General features: G+C 50.0%; 1 protein-coding gene across 24 annotated transcripts in view; it reads left to right on the forward strand.

Annotated features, from left to right (window-relative positions):
• The window catches only part of LOC142588429 (MAP/microtubule affinity-regulating kinase 3-like), a 164209-nt gene that overhangs the window by 90489 nt on the left and 49814 nt on the right, over window positions 1–23906 (forward strand). For 2 of the 24 annotated variants that reach the window (XM_075700149.1, XM_075700152.1), the window contains exon 1: window positions 16976–17679. The exons of 18 other annotated variants lie outside the window; for them this stretch is intronic. The gene's annotated coding sequence lies outside the window, so the exon portion shown is untranslated. Of the gene's footprint in view, window positions 1–16975; window positions 17680–18556; window positions 18722–23906 lie in introns of those variants that run through there. 4 more of the 24 variants (XM_075700148.1, XM_075700151.1, XM_075700150.1 and 1 more) reach the window with 3 other exon arrangements.

Consider the following 23906-nt stretch of genomic DNA (forward strand, 5'->3'; position numbering starts at 1 on the left):
TGCACCTTACGGCGACGCCGACGGCAGAAATTCGCTTTGAGTGTGTATACAATCGCTATCTTAATAATATAGTCTATGCGGACATTCCGATCGAGAACCAGCTGTGAGGGGATCTGAGGGGCTTGATTTTTTTTGTAAATTACAGCCATACGAAGAAACAGATAAATGAAGTAGAAGAAAAAACATTATATGTATATATATCGCTTCGGCCATCTTTTTTGGCTGATTGTGTATGTGTACGAAACTAGCCCTGGGAGTGTAGCCAGCACCGCTCGCAACCGCAGCGGCGAACTGGGAAAGTCTTCTTAACCGCATTTCAATTAAGAAGAACTCTAAATTATTTCACTTTTGTATTCCCTGGCTTCACTGTCTGTTGCATTCACAATGCTCGTTATCCACGTGAGCTCTCACGTACATTCAACTTAACGAAGTTCTCGACATAACGAAGTTCTCAATTTAACGAAATAAAGCGCTTTCTCGGGGTCCCGCCTGCTTCGTTGAACCGAGGTTCATTTTTAACTGTGCTAGCACACACACGACTGTGTATTGTAGTATACGTGCAACCGCTGGCCCAATAAATGCGCTCTCTGTCGTGGACCCGTCGTACGTGCTTGGAGTGCAATCGTCGTTGCAGAAATAACTCTACTGCGGCGCAGCAGGCCGTGGTTCGGTGGGCGGTGCCAGTGTCCGGCTGGTCTGTTACTTCGCTGCGCGCAGCATTTCTTCTTCCGCGGAGGGGAAGGGAGAAAGCCATCCACTCAGTCGGGCGAAAAAAAGGACTTCTCGCGTCGCTTGGCAACCCTCGCAAACGGTCCGTTATATACAGACACGTTGTCCGGTCAATGCTCAACCGTGCTTTGCTGCTGCTGCTGCTGATGGTTGCGGTGTCGGTGGACGTGGACCGCCTGTCTGCCATGCGGCACTTTCTTCGCGCTATACCGTGTTGTTCGCACTTCAGTCCCTGCGTCGTTGCGGAGAGAAGTTCGTAGAAACGCAGAAGGCGTCCGCTCCTCTTTCTCTTTAATTGTGTTGATCCTATATGCTTGTTCGAATGGCGAAATTTACGAATTGTGCACGAAAAATAGGGCAATCTTCGAGTGTCGACTCGAATATTTCCTAATTTCTAAAACGATGTGAATTGTGATGCTTGTTTGCATGAAGTTCCTTTAGTTAAGAGAGAGAGAGAGAAAATGCTTATTTACGTTGCCCGATACGTGCACGTATTTTCATTCGCAAATGGACGTGACGACCGGTCAACCGATAAGAGCGTAAAGGATAAAGCAGCGCTGGTAGCCTGCCGAACAGGGAATGTCGCCGGAGCCGGCGTTTGCGGGCTATACTGCGGAAAATGCGGCAGCTGTGTCCGCACTCCTTCGTGCCTCCGAGCCTAACTGGAACAGCGTGTCTTTTGAGTCACACGGGCGGCTAGCTGTCACCGCATTTCGCGTGCACGCCCACGAATACTACGATGCGCGTTTCTTTCTTTAGAGTTTCTTTTCTGTCCGTCCGCCGGCATTTCTTTTGTGTTGCAGCCATTCACGTCGATCGATTCGGTGCCTCGCGCGCCTGTGCGTCTGTTTTCATTGATTCCCTCCGAGGCGGCGCTCGATACGCGAGCTCAATGAGCCAAATTTGCTCTTTCGAAGGTGAAAGGTGAATCCGCGGTCACAGCGCGGTCGTGTTCGCTTTGTCCTTTGCCTGCGACGGATGCCGCTTGACGTTGAGACGCCTCGAGACACACACACACACGAAAAAAAAAAAAGCATGCGCTGCAATGATACTAATGAACGCGTTGCTGCCGTTTCTAATTTCCTTTCTTAATTATTTTGTTTAGCTCAAACCGGGAAGGCAGCCGTACGGTATGCAGACAGAAGCAGAACGAAAAAGACATCGCTGACGTCTCCGCGTTTTTAGTTGTGTCCGTACGTGGCCTTCGAGATCGCAGGTTTTGCACAACACTTGAACGCGCGCCCGATGTCGCAGGCTCTGGTCCGCGTTTTCACGCATACCATGAATCTAAGTTGCTCAACCTTGCGTCGGTCTCATTCCGCCGTTTCCGGCTGAGTAGTACGCGGCTGTCTACTGTTCTGGTGACGAGCACGAAGTCGCGGGTTCGCTTTCTTTCTGGTCCCCCCACTTACCGTGCTTTGCTTGGGGGTGGAGTGATTGAGAGTGAAAAAGAAAACGTCATTGTCATTAATTCATTCTTTGGACCGGAGCTTGTTCACTGGTTGGCATCTTCAAAACTAGCTCTGGGAGTGATCAATGTACTTTGCATTTTCATAACGAAGAGGAGGGGGGAAGGGGGGACAGGGGTTTTGTTGACGTGTTTCGCTTGCAAGAACGGCCCCGCGCTTTTTTGAGGCTTTTCGTTTGCGGCCGTTTGAATTAGACCGGGAGGGGAGGAAGAGAATTCCGTTGGCTGCAACGAGGTCACTGCGTGTAGCCGACGGCTGAACGTCGACCACCAAGCGACAGCGGTAGTCATCATCATCATCATCATAATCACCACACCACCACCACCACCACCGTCGTCGTCGTCATCATCATCATCATCATCATCATCATATTCATGTCCGCTGCAGGACGAAGGCCTCTCCCTGCGATCTCCAATTACCCCTGTCCAGCGTAAACAGATTCCAACTAGCACCCGCAAATTTCCTAATTTCGTCGCACCACCTAGTCTTCTGCCGCCCTGTACTGCGCTTCCCTTCTCTTGGTACCCATTCTGTCACCCTAATGGTCCAACGGTTATCTAGTCTGCGCATTACATGACCTGCCCAGCACCATTTCTTTCTCTTAATGTCTATTAATGTTCGCGCAAAGTGTAAAACATTAGTCCACTCGATACAGAGATATAGAAGAAGGCCCTAAAGATGAAAATACCGACGTGTGCGGGGCCTCCTGTTAGTACGTGCATCAGAAAGATGTTATTTTAATACGGGGTAAATAGGTGGACAGGAACAGGAGCAAGCGATTAAGACATGACTTAGAGGGAATACATTTGCAATGTTTACAAAAGCTAGGAGCATTACGGGCACGCGACGCTGTTTGGAGACTAACGCCACCATTAACTAAATGAAAACGAGGAACACCCGTGCTGGCTAACTTTCTTTCCTGGTTCCGAACCTTGCCTAAAGAAAAACAAATGCCGATGTGTTAAGTATATCGAAGACAAATGTGTCATTGACGAGTGTAACGCATTGGCGAGTGTAACGATCGAGTTGCGTCTACTAGATGGGCTTTGTGGCGTAATATAATTCTGGCAAAGGGAGTCGCGTAGTACATTGGCAGTGACACGGATATGAGCAGAGATAAAAATAACGTGCCAGTTTCACCCGAAGAGCAACGCAAATTGACAGCGGTATTATAAGGTTTAGCGCCGCACGTACTCTAGCTCATCGGGACCGCGGAGACCGACCTCCAGCCACGCGACCGCGGATTGCACCAACGCACAGCCTCTGAGATCGACCCAGTTTTGGTTGCACCATCTCCGACGCATTAGATTTGCACTGCCTCCGAAATTGGCGCAGTTTACACGGCTATAGACGCCCGCAGAGCAGAAAACGCGCCAAATCCAGGGAAATAAAGCGTTATTAGGATGGTGGGGCGGTCGAGTTGGTTAGGATTCATTTTTAACGCGTGTGTTTATTTTCTAGCCTGCAACATAAGGATTAGGCATGGCATCGTTGGCTAACTCGCGAGAAAGAATTTCGCTACTTGCATCAATCTTTGGGTGTCTGTATCTTCCACTGCATTGTTGGATCGAGCTTGTCCTGTGCATGTCCGATTTGCTTGCTTTCGTTTTCGTGGACCGTTGGTTCCTTTCTGGGCGCGTGATTTCCCTTATAGTAAGATCAGTTCGTAGTCAGCGCCGTGTTGTTTTTTTCTTTTCTCCCCGTTTTTCCTTTTTCTTTTTTGCGCTGTTTCGCAGGTTAAAACGAAATCCTTAAGAGAATTATGTGCTTGGCTGTGGATATTTGTTACACAAAAGATATTTAGGTACAGTGTGCTGTTGCATTGCATCATCATCATCATTCATTAACCCTTTAAGGACCCCTTCCGGGGTATTGCATAAGAGTGGCTGAGACATCAGTAAATACTGTGGTCACATTTATACAAATATATAGAAAGGGGAAACGACGAGAGAACTTGGTGTACATGTTTGAAATTTCTGAGCGAAACGACAAGGGAAAACTGAGATTTACACAAATAATTTTGTGGATAATAAAGTCAGTCGGTAAGGTTAAACTTTACTGTCTCGACGTGGGAGCCGCCTGTGCCAACCTAAGGGTTGATCTTCAGGACCTGAATAAAGTTCATCATACCATACCTCTGCACTTCTGCATGTAGAGCCAGTGAAGATTCGTCGTCCTCACGATCACTCCGTCGCCTGCTCAGGGAGAGAGAAGTGATTCTGAATTAGAAAGGGAAATGTTGGCACCATAGAGTCTCTCACTACATTACCTAGAGGGAAATCTGGCGCTGCTGCGCTGTGGTGTGCATGGGAATGCCGGTATACTGTGACTTCGGATTGGCATCGTTCTCGAAGAGGCAGGCCACCTTGAAGACGCGCCTGGCAAGCACCGTTCCGTCTGTCACAATGATTTATTCTCTACTAAAAAGGCACGTAAAAAGCTGTTTTAGCTTTATTATTACACAAAAACATGTTTTGTTCAACTATGAGATCTTGTAATTGCATATACAATTATATGAACCGTAAAAAGCATCAGCGGGCCCCTAAAGTTGGAGGACAGACAAGATTCGCGCTCGCTTTGGAACAGTTTGTCGTTGTTGCGTTTCGCCTGCGACACGCGGTTTTGCCGGCGCGACTGCGGCGGGGCGGCAGACATTTTGGCCCGTTCGGCGTCGCCGCAACGCTCCCCGCCAGGCGTTTCCAGGCGTTTCCAGGCGCAACTGCGGCGGGGCGGCAGACATTTTGGCCCGTTCGGCGTCGCCGCAACGCTCCCCGCCAGGCGTTTCCAGGCGTTTCCAGGCGCAACTGCGGCGGGGCGGCAGACATTTTGGCCCGTTCGGCGTCGCCGCAACGCTCCCCGCCAGGCGTTTCCAGGCGTTTCCAGGCATGTTCCGATGCCACGTGTCTTCATGTGCGTGTGTGAGTGTATGTGCCATTGTGCCCGAACGGCGGCGATGCGACAGCAGGGGGTCACCCTCTCCTCCCAGTCTTTGTGCCCGACCGGCGGCGCTACGACAGTGTGCGTCACCATTAGCCCATTGTACAATCACGTGCTCGTCTATTGAGGGGTTCCTTCTTGCCCTCAACTGCGAGAGTATAAAAACAGCTGCCCCCGGACGCCAAAAAGGGGGCTCCGATTTCTTCTGTTGAGTAAAATGCTCTCCCGTCTCTCTACTTCGGTCAACCTGACCGCCAACTCTTTGCGATGTTAAAATAAACAAGTTGTTTTGTTGTTACCAGTCGACTCATGCTTTGCCGGGACCTTCGGATGCTTCCAGTTGTACCCCAGGCCGCCAGGCCAACGCTACCCTTGGGGCTTGCGACCCAGGTACAACCACGGGCGTCAGCGCCGAGTTCCCAACAACCGATGCCATCGGTGGGATCCAAACAACTGTCTGCCAGCGGTGAGATCGCGACAACGGAGGCCAGTAGCGAAGAGATGCAGTTGACTGTATGCTGAGCAGCTCAACGACGATCCGGGAGCAGTGCAACGAGCCCTGTGTGATGACTGGTTGCCTGCAGCGGAACGACTGCGCTGGACTCTTGGCTGCGAGGTTTGGTGAGTGCGGGACTTTCTTCTTCTGAGCTTTGCCAGGCTTTTGTTAGTGTCAGAAACAGAGCTGGTAATTGTGGTTGTCGTTGCTGCCGGGTTAGTTTGCGGCAAGACAATAGTAAGCAGTAGAGAAAGCAGCATTCAGAGCAGCCATGGATTTGAAGTCGTTGCGCAAACCGAAATTGTTGGAGCTTGCAAGAGAGTTGGGTCTGGATGTCTCAGACAAACTAAGAAAACCTGAACTGCTAAAGGCTATTCTTGAGTTAGAGGCTGAGGATGACGAGCTGTCGGAATGCCTTGAGACCATTGAAGAGAGGGAGACTGCAAAAAGACAGGAGCGCGAACTTAAAGAGCAAAAAGAAAAAGAAGAGCGTGAACGTAAAGAACAGAAAGAAAAAGAAGAGCGTGAACGTAAAGAACAGAAAGAGCGAGAGCAACAAGAGCGTGACCGTCAACACGCTTTGGAAATGAAGCGTCTTGAGGTAGAGATGGAACGCGCTCGTAATGGAAGTCAGGCACACGGTGCAGGAGAACGCGTATTGTTCAAAATGACTGACCTGATGCGGCCGTTTAAGCTTGGAGAGGACATTGGTTTGTTCCTGGTTAACTTTGAGCGAACGTGCGAGAAGCAGGGGTTCTCTCGGGAAACGTGGCCACAGCGCTTGCTCACTTTGTTACCCGGCGAGGCGGCCGACGTAGTCGCTCGCTTGGATAGAGAGGAGGCAGAGGATTTCGACACAGTGAAATCGAGTCTTCTAAAAAAGTACCGGCTGTCAGCGGAGGCGTTCCGTCGGAAGTTTCGGGAAAATGAGAAAGGCAAAAGTGAGTCATATACAGAGTTTGCGTATAGGCTTATGTCAAACATGCAGGAGTGGCTCAAAGAAGAGAAAGCGTTTGGTGACCACGATAAAGTTCTGCAGTGCTTCGGGCTAGAACAGTTTTATAGTCGGTTACCGGAGAACGTGCGATACTGGGTCTTGGATAGGCCAGACGTTTGTACGGTGGCTAAAGCCGCTGAGCTAGCCGAGGAGTTTGTGACGCGTCGGGCTCGCGGAGCTAAGGACGGTCAAAAGGGTGAATTTGGCTCGAAGTTTGAGAGGCCGAAGTTCACACCCATGAGATTAAAGGGGGACACGCGTAGTGAGGATGCGAGTGAAAGCAGTCCGACCAAACGTAAAGAGACGGCGGCAGCCAAACGCAGAAAGCGGTTCGAGATGAGGCGAGCGCGCGTTTGTTATACGTGCCAGAAGCCGGGTCACTTTTCGGCGCAGTGTCCGGAAACAACACCAAAAGTTGTGTTTTTTTCATTAAGCAGCACTGACGAGACCATGAAGCTTCTCGAGCCTTACATGCGAGACCTCCTTGTGAACGGGAAAGAGTGCCGAGTGCTTCGCGATTCCGCAGCTACAATGGATGTAGTTCACCCGTCTTATGTAGAACCCCATATGTTCACGGGCGAGTGCGCATGGATCAAGCAAGCCGTGGAAGCTCATAGCGTGTGTCTGCCAGTAGCAAAGGTGCTTATTGAAGGACCTTTCGGAGCGCTTGAGACGGAGGCGGCAGTGTCATCTATGCTGCCATCCCAGTACCCGTACCTATTTTCAAACAGGTCCGATCACCTCCTGCGCGAGAAGGGCCTTTTGTTTGGTGAAGCTAGTGTTCAGGCCTTAACCAGATCGAAGGTTCGGGAGCTCGCGGCAAAGGCGGTAGTTGCGGGGCCGACGTTATCAAACAACGAAAAAGGGTCAGAGGCGCAGCAAGCTGATATTCAGAGCACGCCCGAACTGAATAAACTTGAGTCTGTAACGTTAAAGGCACCAGATACCGGAGAGGAAAATCCCGATGCGGGAAAGTTAGAAGAGCTATCTACTGATTTGCTCATCGCGCCTACGTCAGACGGCCTTAATAGGTTGCTAAAAGTCAGCCGGTCGGCTTTGATAGCCGAGCAAAAAAAGGATGGCAGCCTGGCAAACGTGCGCTGCAATGTCAAAGAAGGTATCGCCAGGAAAACTGCGCGTTTTGTGGAAAGAGGTGGAGTCCTGTACCGGAAGTATCTAGACCGCCGAGGAGTGGAGTTCGATCAGCTGATCGTGCCTCAATGCTATCGTCAGGATCTGTTGCGCTTGTCACACGGGGGTTCGTGGTCCGGACACCTTGGAGTTAAGAAAACTAAGGACCGTCTCTTGCAAGAGTACTATTGGCCAGGGTGTTTTCGGGACGCAGACCACTTCGTGAGGTCATGTGACACCTGTCAGCGGGTGGGCAAACCAGGGGACAAATCGAGGGCGCCGTTGAAATTGGTACCTATCATTACGGAGCCTTTTAGACGGCTCGTTATTGATACAGTGGGACCTCTGCCGGTAACAGCCACGGGGTACAGACACATTTTGACTGTGATCTGCCCAGCGACAAAGTTCCCTGAAGCAGTGCCGCTTAAAGAACTCAGCTCAGTTGAGATAGTCAATGCACTACTGTCCATATTTGCGCGAGTTGGTTTTCCTGCGGAAATCCAATCAGATCAGGGCACAGTGTTTACTAGCGCTTTGACGACAACTTTTCTCGAAAGGTGTGGGGTAAAGCTGCTACACAGCTCAGTGTACCACCCACAGTCGAATTCCGTTGAGAAGCTCCACTCCGTCATGAAGCGCGTGTTGAGAGCCTTGTGTTTTGAACATCAAACTGACTGGGAGCTGTGTCTGCCTGGGGTGATGTTTGCGTTAAGAACCGCGCCGCATGCGGCTACGGGGTTTTCGCCAGCTGAACTGGTGTACGGTCGCTCGCTTCGGTCTCCGCTTCGCATGCTTCGAGAATCATGGGAAGGCAGGGGCGACGACCTAGTCGTGGTGGAATACGTGCTTAAGCTCCTCGAACGCTTAAGAAGGGCACAGGAGTTGTCAGGTGAAGCAATGACAAAGGCCCAGCAGAGGGCCAAGGTTTATTATGATCGGACAGCCAGGGCCCGTCGTTTTGAGGTGGGCGATGAGGTCATGATATTGCGCACATCGCTAAACAACAAACTAGACGTGCAGTGGGAGGGCCCAGCACGAATTGTTCAGAAACTGTCGGACGTTAACTACGTGGTAAGTCTGCCAGGAAAGCGGAAAGCACAGCAAGTTTACCACTGTAATCTGCTCAAACCTTATAGACAAAGGGAAGCAGTGGTGTGCATGATGGTAAACGTTCCTGAAGAGCTTCCGGTCGAGCTTCCGGGACTAGGCTCAGTGACGAACAGGGAAGACACCGGTCAAGTCATTAGTGACCTTATCAGTAAAGCACCGCTGTCGCCCGAGCAGAAAACCGAACTACACCAGCTATTACAAGAGTTTCAAGGTCTGTTCTCTGAGAGGCCTGGTAGGACTTCTGTCCTTACTCATGACATAGAACTTACCTCCCCAGAGCCAGTACGATCCAAGGCGTATCGGGTGTCACCCCGCCAGAGCGATATTATGGAGGCTGAGGTAAAGAAAATGCTACAGCTCGGTGTTATTGAGGCAGGCGAGAGTGATTATACCTCCCCTTTGATTTTAGTTGAGGTACCGGGCAAGGAACCTCGTCCTTGCGTCGACTACCGCAGGCTTAATTCCATCACTAAGGATCAAATTTATCCGATCCCTAACATCGAGGAGCGCCTTGAGAAAGTTAGTAGCGCTCAGTTTATTTCCACCCTAGATCTTGTCAGGGGTTATTGGCAGGTTCCACTTACAGAAGAGGCTAGTAGGTATGCGGCGTTCATTTCACCAATGGGAACATTCCGTCCTAAAGTGTTGAGTTTTGGTTTGAAGAACGCGCCATACTGTTTTTCAAGCCTCATGGATAAAGTGTTGCGGGGACAGCAAGAATTCGCTTTACCGTATCTAGACGACGTAGCGATATTCTCCGCATCCTGGTCTGAGCATATGGCACACTTGCGGGCAGTGCTAACCCGCCTGCGCGAAGCGGGCTTGACAGTAAAGGCTCCTAAGTGCCAGTTAGCACAGGCCGAGGTTGTCTACCTCGGTCACGTGATTGGTCAGGGTCGTCGCCGCCCCTCTGAAATAAAAGTGGCCGCTGTGCGAGACTTTCCGCAACCGCGCACAAAGACCGATATTCGGTCGTTCTTAGGTGTCGCCGGCTACTATCAGAGGTACATCGCCAGGTACTCTGATATCGCGGCTCCCCTGACGGATGCTCTAAGAAAAACAGAGCCTCAAACAGTCGTCTGGGACGAGACAAAGGAAAGAGCTTTTAGCGCCCTAAAGAGTGCCCTAACAAACCAGCCTGTGCTACGATCGCCAGACTATACAAAAGGGTTCATTGTTCAGTGCGATGCTAGTGAGCGAGGCATGGGCGTTGTACTGTGCCAACGGGAAAAGGGAGAAGTAGAACACCCCGTCCTGTATGCTAGTCGTAAGCTGACCAGTCGTGAGCAGGCGTATAGCGCCACCGAGAAAGAGTGTGCATGTCTCGTGTGGGCCGTTCAGAAATTGTCATGCTATCTAGCCGGCTCGAGGTTTATCATTGAGACGGATCACTGCCCTCTCCAATGGCTGCAGACCATCTCTCCCAAAAATGGCCGCCTCCTGCGCTGGAGCCTCGCTTTACAACAATATTCCTTTGAGGTGCGTTACAAAAAGGGGAGTCTCAACGGTAACGCCGATGGCTTAAGTCGAAGCCCCTAACGTAGGAATCAGCCTCAAAATTGTTTGTTACTGATGTTTTTCTTCCTGAGGCAGGATTTTTTTTTAACATATTGCTTTTGTTTAGTGTTTCAAAGTGATGATATGCTTTCTAGTGCAATTTTTCAATTTGTGGACGCGTTCTGAGTGATGCTAGACTACTGTAAGGAACTAGGCAGTGGTATAAAAAGGGGAAAGAGCCTGGCAGGGCTTAGTGAGGGTTGTGCCGTGCTTGCTGACTGAGCGGTTGAGTTTCAGCGTAGTTCTAACGCTTGCCGGGAACGAGAACAAAAATGTGAACTCTCCCGAAGTCACTTTGCAGTGTCCCGTGCGAACCTGAACGAGAGAACGAGGCCTTCTCTGTGCGCTGCGCTCAAGAAACGTCGAGGGACGCCCGACTTCGGTTATGAGCATCATCGAGCGACATCCCTCCGGAGACAGCGGATGCAGTCCCCTGTCCATCGGGATCTCCTTCCCCCGGCGGGGCGGTCTGTTGCGTTTCGCCTGCGACACGCGGTTTTGCCGGCGCGACTGCGGCGGGGCGGCAGACATTTTGGCCCGTTCGGCGTCGCCGCAACGCTCCCCGCCAGGCGTTTCCAGGCGTTTCCAGGCGCAACTGCGGCGGGGCGGCAGACATTTTGGCCCGTTCGGCGTCGCCGCAACGCTCCCCGCCAGGCGTTTCCAGGCGTTTCCAGGCGCGACTGCGGCGGGGCGGCAGACATTTTGGCCCGTTCGGCGTCGCCGCAACGCTCCCCGCCAGGCGTTTCCAGGCGTTTCCAGGCATGTTCCGATGCCACGTGTCTTCATGTGCGTGTGTGAGTGTATGTGCCATTGTGCCCGAACGGCGGCGATGCGACAGCAGGGGGTCACCCTCTCCTCCCAGTCTTTGTGCCCGACCGGCGGCGCTACGACAGTGTGCGTCACCATTAGCCCATTGTACAATCACGTGCTCGTCTATTGAGGGGTTCCTTCTTGCCCTCAACTGCGAGAGTATAAAAACAGCTGCCCCCGGACGCCAAAAAGGGGGCTCCGATTTCTTCTGTTGAGTAAAGTGCTCTCCCGTCTCTCTACTTCGGTCAACCTGACCGCCAACTCTTTGCGATGTTAAAATAAACAAGTTGTTTTGTTGTTACCAGTCGACTCATGCTTTGCCGGGACCTTCGGATGCTTCCAGTTGTACCCCAGGCCGCCAGGCCAACGCTACCCTTGGGGCTTGCGACCCAGGTACAACCACGGGCGTCAGCGCCGAGTTCCCAACAACCGATGCCATCGGTGGGATCCAAACATCGTCTGTTCTTGCTTTTCTTTGCTTGGTAATGAATTATAGTTGAGTAAACTTCACTGGAAGGTGTAATATGCGTGAATGGAAACATTTTACGAAGATTTTTCTTTAAGAACGCGTTATTTGTGCAGCCATATCCACGTTTTAGACGACGCCTCTTAAGACACCAGCCAACACAAACCTCGCATACACATATACCGTCATTCCCAAGACGGCACAGCGCCCCTTAGGAAACTCCCATAGACGGTGGCGCCAGATTTCCCTCTAGGTGTTACAGTGAGAAACTCTAGGGTTGGCACTATATTCTGCAGCCCTTGAGGGAGCACGGCTCAGCGCCATTGTGAAGACTCACTCACTCACTCACTCACTCACTCACTCACTCACTCACTCACTCACTCACTCACTCACTCACTCACTCACTCACTCACTCCAAATTCTCACCCTCTTCATTTGTCTAGAGCAATCAGCTATATAGTTTTAGATTAGAAACGCCATTACCACACGACGACCTCTAATAGTGGCCGAAGTGGCTGCAAACGGCGCCAGGGAACACGAGGGGGCAAGCGAGGTGACTGAGACGATCGCATGCGGCACTAATAGCTGAAAATTTATTTCTTGATCGCGCAGAATGAATGTCATGTTGAGAAGCGAACATGCGCGACAACACTGCGTGTTTATGCCGTATCTCGACAGGACGTGCACATCCTTATCTGATGGCAAATCAGAGGGCATGATGACACAGGATTCTCCCAGCCGATTAGCAAACAAGAGAGTATGGACACACACACACACACACACACACACACACACACACACACACACACACACACACACACACACACACACACACACACACACACACACACACACACACACACACACACACACACACACACACAACACAGAGAGAGAGAGAGAGAGAAAAAAATGCTATGTTGGAACTTCCTTCCTTCCTTAATTGATGTTGGTCGCGTTGAGCAGGAAACATTTCACAGTATATATAGCATGTTCGGAAAGCGAAACAGTTATGCGGAAATCCTCAACGTGGAGAAGCTTTCAATAAAAGCTGGCTGTGGAATGGCGTAATGTATAGCAGGGAATAGACCGAACGCAAACACACAAGTGAGTGTTGAAAAAATAAATTCTTGGGTTTTACATGCCAGAAGCACAATGTGATTATGAGGCGCGCCTTAGTGGGGGAATCTGCATTGATTTTGACTACGTGGGATGCTGTGTCTTTAACAGTGTTTTTTTTTTTTTTTTTTTTTCATTCTGCACCCATCGCAATGCGGCCACCGCGGCCGCGGGATCGACAAGTGTTGTGGGCAATAAATTTGTTCTGAGGCTCTGTGTTTTTTTTAACACGAATCACTGGTCGTTAATAAGCGCAGAAAAAGAACGAAACACATAAACACACACATAATTTCAATGTAGTACGAAGCTACGAAGGAGGTACCTACGGGTTCCTTAGGGCGGTTCACAGCTGAAGAAAAAAAAATGCATATGCTTCCGGTCCGGGGATCGAATCCCGGACCAACGTGTTTCCGCGCGGCCGCGCGCTCTGTCATCTGCTATACACGCAGATGAACGTTTTTTTTTTTTCTTGTACTAACCTTTGGAAACCTAATCACTTGTATTTAGAGCAAACCAGCAGAGTCATTTTTTTTCCTGTCTCCACTGAATCAAAGCCATATATCTACACCAAATTCGCGACGTGAGACTATAATGTCTATAGTTAGAACTTTGTGTTGTAGGGGAGACGGACGCATGCACATACGACCGCTCCGCACCGACCGGAATTATAATTTGGGTGCATGCGCCGAACGTCGTTAAAAAGGAGACATTAACGCCATAATCTCCTCCAAAACACGGTTCCACATCAAAGGAAATAGAACAACATGTTCACCTTCATTTCTGGCCATGGAGAGCACATTTGTACTAGAAAGGAAACAATGAAATGTTGTTTAAAATTAGTCATTCGTTTGCCGAATTATCCACGACGAAAAATCGCTCCAGCGCATCTGAAACGCTATACTATATGGGCTATGCGTTAAGTTTTCCGTGCGTAAATGAGAACTTAGAGGTATCAAACTCGGTGTAGCTTATGTATGGTACGTTAAGGGTTACAGGGTTAAATGCCACTTTACGGAAAGCTCGGTAGTTAGATCACATTTATTTAACTGCGAATACTGGAGTATTACCGTGAGGAGAGACCTGCATGCTGAGCCAACAGACGACGCGAGAACGAAAGACTGGCCCTGCTGCGACGCCACTTCTAAATTATCGCACCCCTTACGTCATAGATTTTGGCAGTGTCTGCTGGGCACCGCTTAACTGTTTTTCGATAAGGAGGGTATCGCATTGCAACCGAAAGTGCACTGCAGCACTCGACCTGACAGCTTTTGCGGACTCTCTCAGTGCCAAGATAAGATAAAGGGGGGGGGGGGGGGGGGGAGCGGCCGAGGTGCGCAAGAACGCCGCGAGATCGAGATCCGTTATACGTCATAGTTGCCGTGGGTTTGGTCGCGAAATTCAAGGCAGGGATTCTGCCGCCGTTTTCTGTGCTCTTGCAAGAAACCCTACCGCTAGGCGATTACAAATTGAGCTTCGATGGAATAATCTCCCAGACAAGGTCGGATTTGGTCGTTCTAGCTAATTTTGCTGGATTTATTGTTATTTTGATATAAATCTATCTGTCGCGTTGTACTACGTGCACTTATATGTCAAGCTATCAAGTATTCAGCCAACTTCATCTCAAGGTAAAAGAAAAACAAAGCGACTTGGAGTTGGTGCTGATACAACGAAGAATAAAAGCCCTCGTCTAGCTACCGCGTCTTCGAGTCTGTCTTTATCTCGAGTGTGCAAAGGTACTCGCGTCACGCCTTAGGAACTTTCCGCTAGATTGTACCCGGACGGGACTGCACGCTGTGACTCGGTATTTCGTTTTATGCCTTTCGCTATCAACACCGGCTTCGTGGCGACAGAGGAGACCGTAAATGGATTATCCTTTAACGACTTGGACATTGCGCGGGACAGACGGAGCGGTTTAAAAGGCGATCGGTCGCATTTAGCCCAGATCGGAGCAACGTAACGTATTAGAGCAAGGTGGATTAGGAATACCGTTAGTTCTTCGAGGAACGGGGTGCTTAAGATGAATGAGGGGAAAAAATAAAACTGAAGTTTGGTTATATCAGTCACGTGTGTGTCCAGGTGGTATAATGAAGCATTCACGATATGAACTCGCAGTTATTTGGCAATGAGCCTCTGAATGGTTTTGGTCTGCTGATTAAGAACGCAAAGAAAGGAAAACGTAAATTAATGTCCGTCGTTGAACGCGGTGGTGGGGGAATAAAAAAGGGGTGGGGGGGGGACGCTTAAGCTACGCCTTTAAGAGTAAAACGCGATAGCATTAACGACTCTAATTCGACCATTCTTAATTACCGTACTTATAATTACCATGCACGCAGCAGTATATTTTTCTTGGGGGCATGTGGGGATGCGCGACTCTCACACGTCCCCTGATACGTTGTTTTCTCGCATAGCTCCAGTCTCCTGTAACCCGGCTTCGCCGCGTGGTTTTAGTGCAGTAAGTCGAATATCACAAAGCATTCACTGCGACCCCCTCTTGTAGCCTTTGTGACCGTTTCGCATTCCGATGGTCCTGGGTTTGATTTCCACCTAAACCCCAATTTACTTTTGAGCTCAGTTACTTTCCTTTGGTTACAGGAACTTCCCTGAGAAATTGACCGTCAACGCGAACATTATTTGAACTGTTTTTTAAATTCTTTAGTTCCATCGGGAGGTTTCGCTCACGTACAGCGCACGGTCAACGGCCGACTACGCCGGATTTTTGCGTAACGGGACATTTAAAGCTATTGCTTTAAGGGACGTTCGATTCCCATGCACCACCCTGCCATTCGTTTCAGCGGGCATAGTCAGCGGCGCATCAATGGCGCCCTCTGAACCACGTCGTTTGTTTCCAAAGGTGCAGGGCTGGTTCACGATTTTGCTGCACCCTGTCGGTGCCGACTTCGTCCAGGCGTACAGGTGCGAAGCAGACGACGCAGCTCGCGGCCGCAAGCGCCGGTGAAACACCGCTTACGTGGGTATGCCGTGTCTACGCAGGCGCGGATGTACTTATAGCTCAGCAGCCGATTATACCAACAGTTCAGGACCTCTCAAGCTTACGCACTCCGTGCGTAGTCGGACGAAACGTAACGCCTACACCGCAGAAATCGAGCTACTTCTCGTGAACCACCGTGAACTGGTTCACAGTGGTGCGGCCAAATCGAACGGACTTTAAAAACTCGCGCTCCCTTCCTTGAGTCGCTTGGCCTCAGAGATAAGCCTTCGGAAGCCGTTTGCACCCATGTTGCCTTCGAGATTGAGGATTGCGTTGAGAATCTCGGAAGCTCAGGTCGCCGATTTGCAGTTTTGTACTAACAACAGCAGATGGCGCCACCGTCCCAAACGGAACCTTCGACGGGCTCTCGGGCTGTGGCAAGTTGTGTTCTGCCGTAGAAGTGGCTGCGCTCTGTGTTTTTCGGTTCCTATTCACCCTATCTTACACAATCCACCAGGGTGAAGCAAGAGCAGTTAGCAACAGCCTTCGCTCCGCGAAATGTTTCCAGATGTTGCCGAACATTTGTTTGCGAGCACCTTGCTAACAAAAGGACGTCAGCGGCGTGTAGAATAAGCACTACTGAGCCCCCAGCAGCAGCGAAACCGAAAGTTGAGTAGTACGGCTAATCACGCTGTGTCCACTTCACCCCCGTGCACATAGATTAACATATGCAACACAGTTATACGCGATCGGAAGCCCATTCGGGGCTTCGAACGTAAACATTGCAGTGCCGATCGAGCTGCAGCGTAAAATGTGCGACTAGACCTGGCGAACACAGAAGCGCGACACACGGCCGGTCTTTCTCCCCGTCAGCCCCTTTGCAGAATCACCTGTTGCAGCCGGCGGGGGGCGAACAGCACAGCCAGGTGAAGCCGCGCTCACAAAAACTCGCTCTCGCAACGTGCACCTCACTGAGCCACTGCGCTGTGCAGCGTCCTTTGTTGCTGGCGTACTGCTGATATTTTCATTGGGGGCTTGCCTTTTGTTGCCTCGCTGCTGCGATGGCTGGCTGCTGCCGGCGCGGCGTGTTTGAGTCACGTGACCGCGCTGACTCATAGCAAGTGACCAATCAACGCGGTGCGCAGCCGACAATCCGGGCCTGCCAATCTGCGCACGGCGCGCAGCGCAGCTCCCGTTCTTGCTTTTGTTTCTTTTTCTTTTAGCTCGTTTTTTTTTCCTTGCGTTAGATGGCCGCCATATTGTGCGACATGGCAGCATCAATGTGATCGCCGTGCGAGAGCTCGGACTGCCCTCCGTTTTTCTTTTCCGTTTCTTCAGAACGGTCGGCCGTGTGAAGATTTAGTTTTTATTTTTGTTCATTCATTTTACCCGAGAAGTGCGCGGCTTCTCTGCTGCGGGCCTTCGTCGCCGAGAGAAGAGTCTGTGTGTGTGTGCCGATGCGAGAAACTGTGCGCGGCGGCGTCCTCCGAATTTCCCCTCGTGGACGATAGCCCCGTAATGGGTTGCGAGGCGGCAGCAGCAGCAGCGGTGGCGCTAGGCCTAGCGTGTTGCTGCCCCGGACCGGAAAAGTCGCTGGCTCCTCCGTCGTCGTCTGACCGCGCCGCCGCCGGCATCGTGAACGTCGGCGCCGCCGTCCGCACCGGATCCGCCGCCATCGGTGTGTGCATGTGAGCCGGTGTGTTCGCGTCGCCCCTCCCGCCACCCCGACCCTCCCGAGTGCTTCATCTCCCGGGAGCCGCTAGACAGTTGTTTCAAACCTGGATGACGGCTCCGAGGCCACGGCAGAGGCACACGCCTTGGTGGGATAATGCTCGTGCGCGAGTCTCCAGCGCTGGATCGCACCGGTTTGTTGCTGCGACGACCGCGCGAAGGGCGACTGTGGTGAAGATTCGCCGTCTGCCTAGGTAGGTAGGTAGGCCGTGCGCGACGCCCTTCTTTTTTTTTTTTTGAGGGGGGGGGGGGGGGTCATCTCGCCCATGACCGTTGCGCGCAGCCTCGCTCGTCTCAATAATCGCACACAGGGCTTCAGGTGCGAAACAAAAAAATAAAACGTAAATATCAAGTTCCTTGTCAAGGTGGAGGTGCTGGTTACGGGCGGCCGTTTTCGTGCGTCATCGCGGTTGCTCATTTTGCTGATGAACCATTCAGCCATGAACCTCGCGGAGCATACAATTTCCGCCGTACCTGGTCCTTGTTTCCGCAGCGATTGCGGCGCTGGGCGTACTACGCCCGAAACTTGTCCGCGCGCTTCGCCATTTTACACGCCAAAGAACCAGCACCGGTTAGGGCTCGCGGTGAATGGGGGCGCCGAGCAGGCCTAGGCTTTCTCGTCGCGAGTCTAGCGTCTCCAGCACGCGCAGCGCTAAATATTCAGGTTTTGGATCGGAACGCATTAAATCCGCGTTTTGCTGTTGCCCGTCGACGTTGCCGATCGAGCGACCTCCTCGCGCTCTCTCCCGGCGCATAGCTCCTGCTGTGCGTGTGTGCGCCGCTTTTGTTTGTGGGCTCGTTCGTGAACGCGCTTTCGTGCGCCGATTTTACCAAGCTCTTGTTTCGTTTTCGGTTGGTTTCGCAGGTTGTAAACCGCAGCTGAAACTGAGCTATGTTCGCCGTAGCTCTTACTTGGCGACGAAGCTTTCAGAAGACGTTAAAATAAGTAACTTGCTCGGGGTGCACCTTGGCCTGGCCGTTGGAATATTCATGGGCGATGGGCTGCTAGCAGTTTGTCCGTTGGTATTTGTGCATTTTCGGCGTTCTCGTCTCGCCGTTGCGCTCTAGGCGCATATACGGAGCTGCGCGATCGACAATCTTCAAGTCGAATCCGGCGACGGCAAAACGCCGCGAGCTCCTTTTTGGCGAAGCTGCTGCCGCCGCGCACAGCTGGCGAGATGAGAAAGAGCGGGCGGTAAGCGAGACTTCGCCGTGGAAGGGGGCAGCCCCGGAAGGCAAGGTAGGCTTAGCCCTAGAGACCGTGTATCAACCGCCCCCGTTTTGCTGCGACTGCATCTGCGAACGGCGATGTCCTCGCGCTGCTTTTTTCTTTTATACGTTATTTGCCTGGCGCCACAGCCTCGCGGTTGTATCTTCTCAGCTCACGCGCCGCGGTTTGTATCAACCGCTGTTGCGACGAGCTCTTGTTTATTAAAAGGCCAACGCGGAGAGCACGGCGTGACAGCGAACATCCGTCCTGTTGCCGTTTGCTGGCGAATCGGCGTTATTTTGAAACCCAACTGTAACTTGACGCTGCGTGATTGTCGTGGTTGGCGCGATAATAGCACGCGGGCGTGTCTCACGTATTTCTTGTTTGGCGCAAAAATGGCGACAGACTTCCGAAGCCCCGTCTCGCAGAATAAAACTCGCTTCGCCGCGCCCTGATGTAGATGTAATGCAGTGTGTTGCGAAAAATGACCGCCCAGTCTATCGCACTGCGTACTCCCCTCCAATCCCTACGGAAAACAGCATTCAATCGTGCGATGTCTCTTTTCCACATCTTTTTTTAGTGCTGTTCGTCGCTGTTGCAGCCGCGTCTCGAGGTAACCCGAGAGCTCACTTCGGTGGCCGGATGCATCTACGATGAACTAACAGGCCCGCTGTGTTGCGCTGCCTAGTCCCCCCCTCTCAAGGTCATTTTGCGCCGCTTTAGCGGCTGCGAACACTTACTTTTTTCTTCTGCCGCGCGAACAGTACGTCGGCGCACTTCCGTAACCGCGGGCAACTTTTATCTGTCGGTGTTCTCCGGTTCCGGTACCACATGGGAAGCAGCCCTAAGTAATCTCAGAGTAAAGGGTACATGTTGCGCATTCTTTGCAAGCGACTTTTCAGAGTTGGTCGGCGTATACACAGTGACAGCTTACCGTTTTCACTCCACATGGGAAGCAGCCCTAAGTAATCTCAGAGTAAAGGGTACATGTTGCGCATTCTTTGCAAGCGACTTTTCAGAGTTGGTCGGCGTATACACAGTGACAGCTTACCGTTTTCACTGTGCAAAATCCCGGAGCGTCATCTCGGTCAGGGTTATTGCGATGGATGTTATTGCGATGGACCACCACCCTCTTTGGAACGGGGTGGTGGTCGGCGCTGACAAGTTTGTAACTTGTACGTTTCTTCTTTTAATTGCCAATAAGGCAAAGGGTTTGTGCCAACAAATTGTTGACCCTAAAAGGAATATATTGCCCTAAAAGGTTTTCTTCATGTACCCTGCTTTTCCTCCAGTGGTCTTTTACTATCCTCCATTGCAGATTCGTTAAGCTTTGTAATCGTCCTGGTGTGAAGGTGGCAGCTGCATGAAGAATGCAGCTAGGCATCGGTGAACATGCGTGGTAGATAGCAATGTGCAAATTGCACCGGCGTCATTGTTATTCTAAAGAACCAAATTGTATGCTTCCATCTGTGGATATCCACTATTGAAAGTTTGTGGCAAGAAGCAGTTAGGAGTAATTGAAGGCTGTTGGAGAGAAGCTTGTTTGTAATTAGGAAATGTACCACAGGGGCAGTTCATTTTTTGCCAGGTTTTCAATGCTTCCACATGCTCTTGTACCATAATGTATGCTCAAAAGCCTGACATCAAACATAACTCGTCCTGTACTGTGAAACGCTTCTGCTCATAGCAGGGAGCGTCACATCGTGTTCAGTTAAAATGAATGCAGCAGAGAACAAAGGGGGAGTCGAGTTGGGCATTTCCTGTGAGTTGCATTTTGCAGACTTCTGCATGTTGCTTCAGGCTATAATAGTGACAGGGAAAAAGTGGCCAGTAATGTTAGTGCAGTTGTCAGTCATTCCTCAGTTTAACAAAAGGACTAATTGATGGCTTTGCGCTAGTTGTGACATGTTTCACATTAGCAGTGACCACTGTGTGGTGGACTGACTACCAGTGGCGTAGCAACAGGGGGGGCCGGGGGGCCGTGGGCCCCGGGTGCAAGGGGCCAGTAAGGGGGGGGGGGGGGTGTCATATGCGTCTGAAGACAACCCTCTTTCCGCCAGCTACACTCGCGGAGGGGGGTGACAGAAGACCTATGGGCCCCGGGTGCCAGACGACCTAGCTACGCTACTGCTGACTACACATATTACGCCGTGGTCTGTCCTGTTATTGTCCTTCTAAGATTTCGAATTTAATCTTTGTTGATTTGCATTTGCACGGTGTTCACCATCAAGAACTTTTTTTCAGGGAATTTGTCAGTTCTAGAAAACTCAAGGGACGAAAAATTGTAATTTTGTCACCATTTGCTTTCAATCGAGGAAATTGGTAACCACAGCTCTTATGGCAAATCTAGTGGTATGCTACAGGGAAGCATAGTTTTCAACTAAACCTACATCATCTGCAAATAATCTTTCTTTTTTTCTGGATCTGCGAGTTAGAGCTTGGCTTGTTAGTTGGAATGTAATGAAACACATGATTTAGTCAAATCTGTACTTGAAAATGCCAGCGGAGCACGTACTCTGACTCTTGATTTAATTTATTGGACAGCTTCTGCAGCGCAGTTCTTGCATACTCGCAGAACAACCTAGGAAGGTGCTGCTATCGGGTTTTCTCCTGAGGAGTGTGGAGAGCCAAGTCTGTGCTTCTCGGGAGAAAGAATAAAGGGCAGTCAAGGCGTGGGCTGGTTATCTAAAAGCGCTATCACATGGGCTCTCTCCCCGTCTCTGGCCAACCCGATTGATGCACACTCCTTGCCTTGTTCCCGTCCTTAATTGGCGACTACCACTACCTCTTCACTGGCCTGCTATCTCTCCACCTTACCCTCGCAGCACAGGCATTGTTTGTGAAGCTCTCTCTGCTCAAGTGGATTGTACCTAGTGGGGAGTATGCTGAAGCAGGCTTTTAAAAGTGTTGTCGTTGGCTCGGCTCTCAGCCTTGTTCCACTTATTTTTCTTGCAAATTCTTCCTTGGACTGAGTTGCTTCTTTGCAGTGTTAAATAGTATCTCTGACTAGTGCAAAGATTTGAAGGCGAGTGACTTCCAAAGGCCTCTCACGGCGTCTACAACACGGAAAGTGAGGAAGGCACAATTTGAATGCTACAGGTGGTTTGTGTGACATTTCGTTAGCATAGTTTTCAAGCCTATACTTTCCATTCTGCTGCGTAGGTCAGACTACTGATTCATACTTAATTTTCAACTTAATAGAAAGTTTTAGCTTTGTTTCCTAATTCGTAAGATTTCCTAATTTAGGTACACATGAGACATAAAGGCTGATTATGGAACAGGTGAATCAGTATGAATGAAAATGCTGTGCTTGAAAGAAGTGAAATGCACCCACTGTTTGGATTGCTCTTTTGTTTCTTCAGTTTCGAAACGGACCCATGTCTCGTCCCCTGTAACAAATTTCTTCAAAAAATCTTCTCCCTCATGGTAGTGCTGGAGAAACGTTAAGGCTGTGCCCATTCGCTGTGTGTTGTGATGGTCAGTGAGCATCCTGGGAAACTACCTTGCACAGAGTTTGCAATACTGGAGTCTCTCACTCACAATGGTATAAAGAGCTAACCGTGAAATTTGGGGAAATGAATTGCTCAACACAGAAATTGTGAACGGGCAATTTTCTTGGATCGCCTGATCCACTTGCTGAACAAGATCGTCGGTTGACACTTGCTTCCTTCGCTGCCCTCCTGAATCATGAACGTCTGTGCGTCCTGATTCAATGTCCCTACATCTTTGCTGCACTTTGCTGTCACTCTTGAAAGCCTTACCGTACACATTACTCATTCATCGATGAATTTCTGCTCCATCGCACCCCTCAGCGTGCAGAAGTCGAATGACAGCACGCACTAGACACTTAGTGGGAGACTATTGTTTGAGGCATGTTTACATGCTCACTGTGCACTCAGAATTTACGACTGCTACCTCACGCGATCGACAAGCATACTAGAGACACTGCGCAATACACATGCGTAACGTGTCATCTGATTTTCACTGTGGTTATCATTTCGCGCCTGATCGAACCTCAAAAAATAAGATAACCCTCACTATCTGAAATGTGGTTGAACCCAGATATTCCAGACCACGACGTTTTTCCAACTTACCAAAACTTCACCCAATATCGGCCATGACAGGAGGGGTTGAAGGGAAGGAGGGGTCCTCATTGCTGTAAGAAGCACATTGTCATCTTCACTTATCTTCCATGATGATTACCTTGAGCTTTCGTTTATCTGCGTACATAGCACAACATCAAAATTGGTCTTTAGCATCTGCTATCGGCCCCCCAACAAGCAACAGTCCTTTTGTGATAACCTTTGCAACAGTCTAATTAGAATTCAGTTTCCGAACACACCAATCTACCTCTTCGGTGACTTCAATTATCCTGGCATCAACTGGACCTTTCTCTCAGTCCCAAACAGTTCAGTCTAGCGAAGCACAACAATTCTTCGACCTAGTACAACACTTCAATTTGCAACAAGTCGTAACACATTACACTAGAGGCGAAAATACCCTGGACCTTTTATAAACATCGAATCCTGATGATATTATTGGAATTAACACGTTACCCGGTATCAGTGATCATAATCTACTGCACATCTGTATTTCACTCCCAATCAAAACGCGATCGCCTATGAATAAAGTAATTGTTGACTACAAGAGAGGAAGCTTTTGACGCTATTAACTACAAACTTGCAATTTTTCTCAAGTTTTGAACACCCGTATCAGACTCGAACCATAAATATTAACTGGGAGTTATTCAAGAACACGTTTCTCAAATTAAAAAATAAATTCCAACAATAATTCTCAAATCCCCGCAACAACCGCTGGTTCTCCAAACGTCTCAAATTTCTCTTGAACAGAAAAAAACAAATGACAAGTACAGGTTCAGTCATACCACCTATCTTAATGAATTAGAGGGCGCAAAAGACAAGGTTTACTCATCTGACCTCCTTTCAATACTTCAATCAAACCCTAACAAATTCTGGCATTTACTGCCCACTAAATCTCGCATCAACACCATAGATCTTGTTAACGCCGATAGTGAGCCAATTAAAAGTGAATGATCTGCTACTGCTCTCAATACATATTTTTCATCAGTGTTTTGTAGCTCGAAAAGCTTTTCTGTTAAAACCGCCCTCAACTCCCCTTTTACGAAATGCCTGAAATAGTTAACTATTACCATTCGAGGTATACATAACCTAATTAATTGACTGAAACTATCTTC

The sequence above is a fragment of the Dermacentor variabilis genome, chromosome 7 (genome assembly GCF_050947875.1).
Source record: "Dermacentor variabilis isolate Ectoservices chromosome 7, ASM5094787v1, whole genome shotgun sequence".
NCBI classification, from domain to species: Eukaryota; Metazoa; Arthropoda; class Arachnida; order Ixodida; family Ixodidae; genus Dermacentor; species Dermacentor variabilis.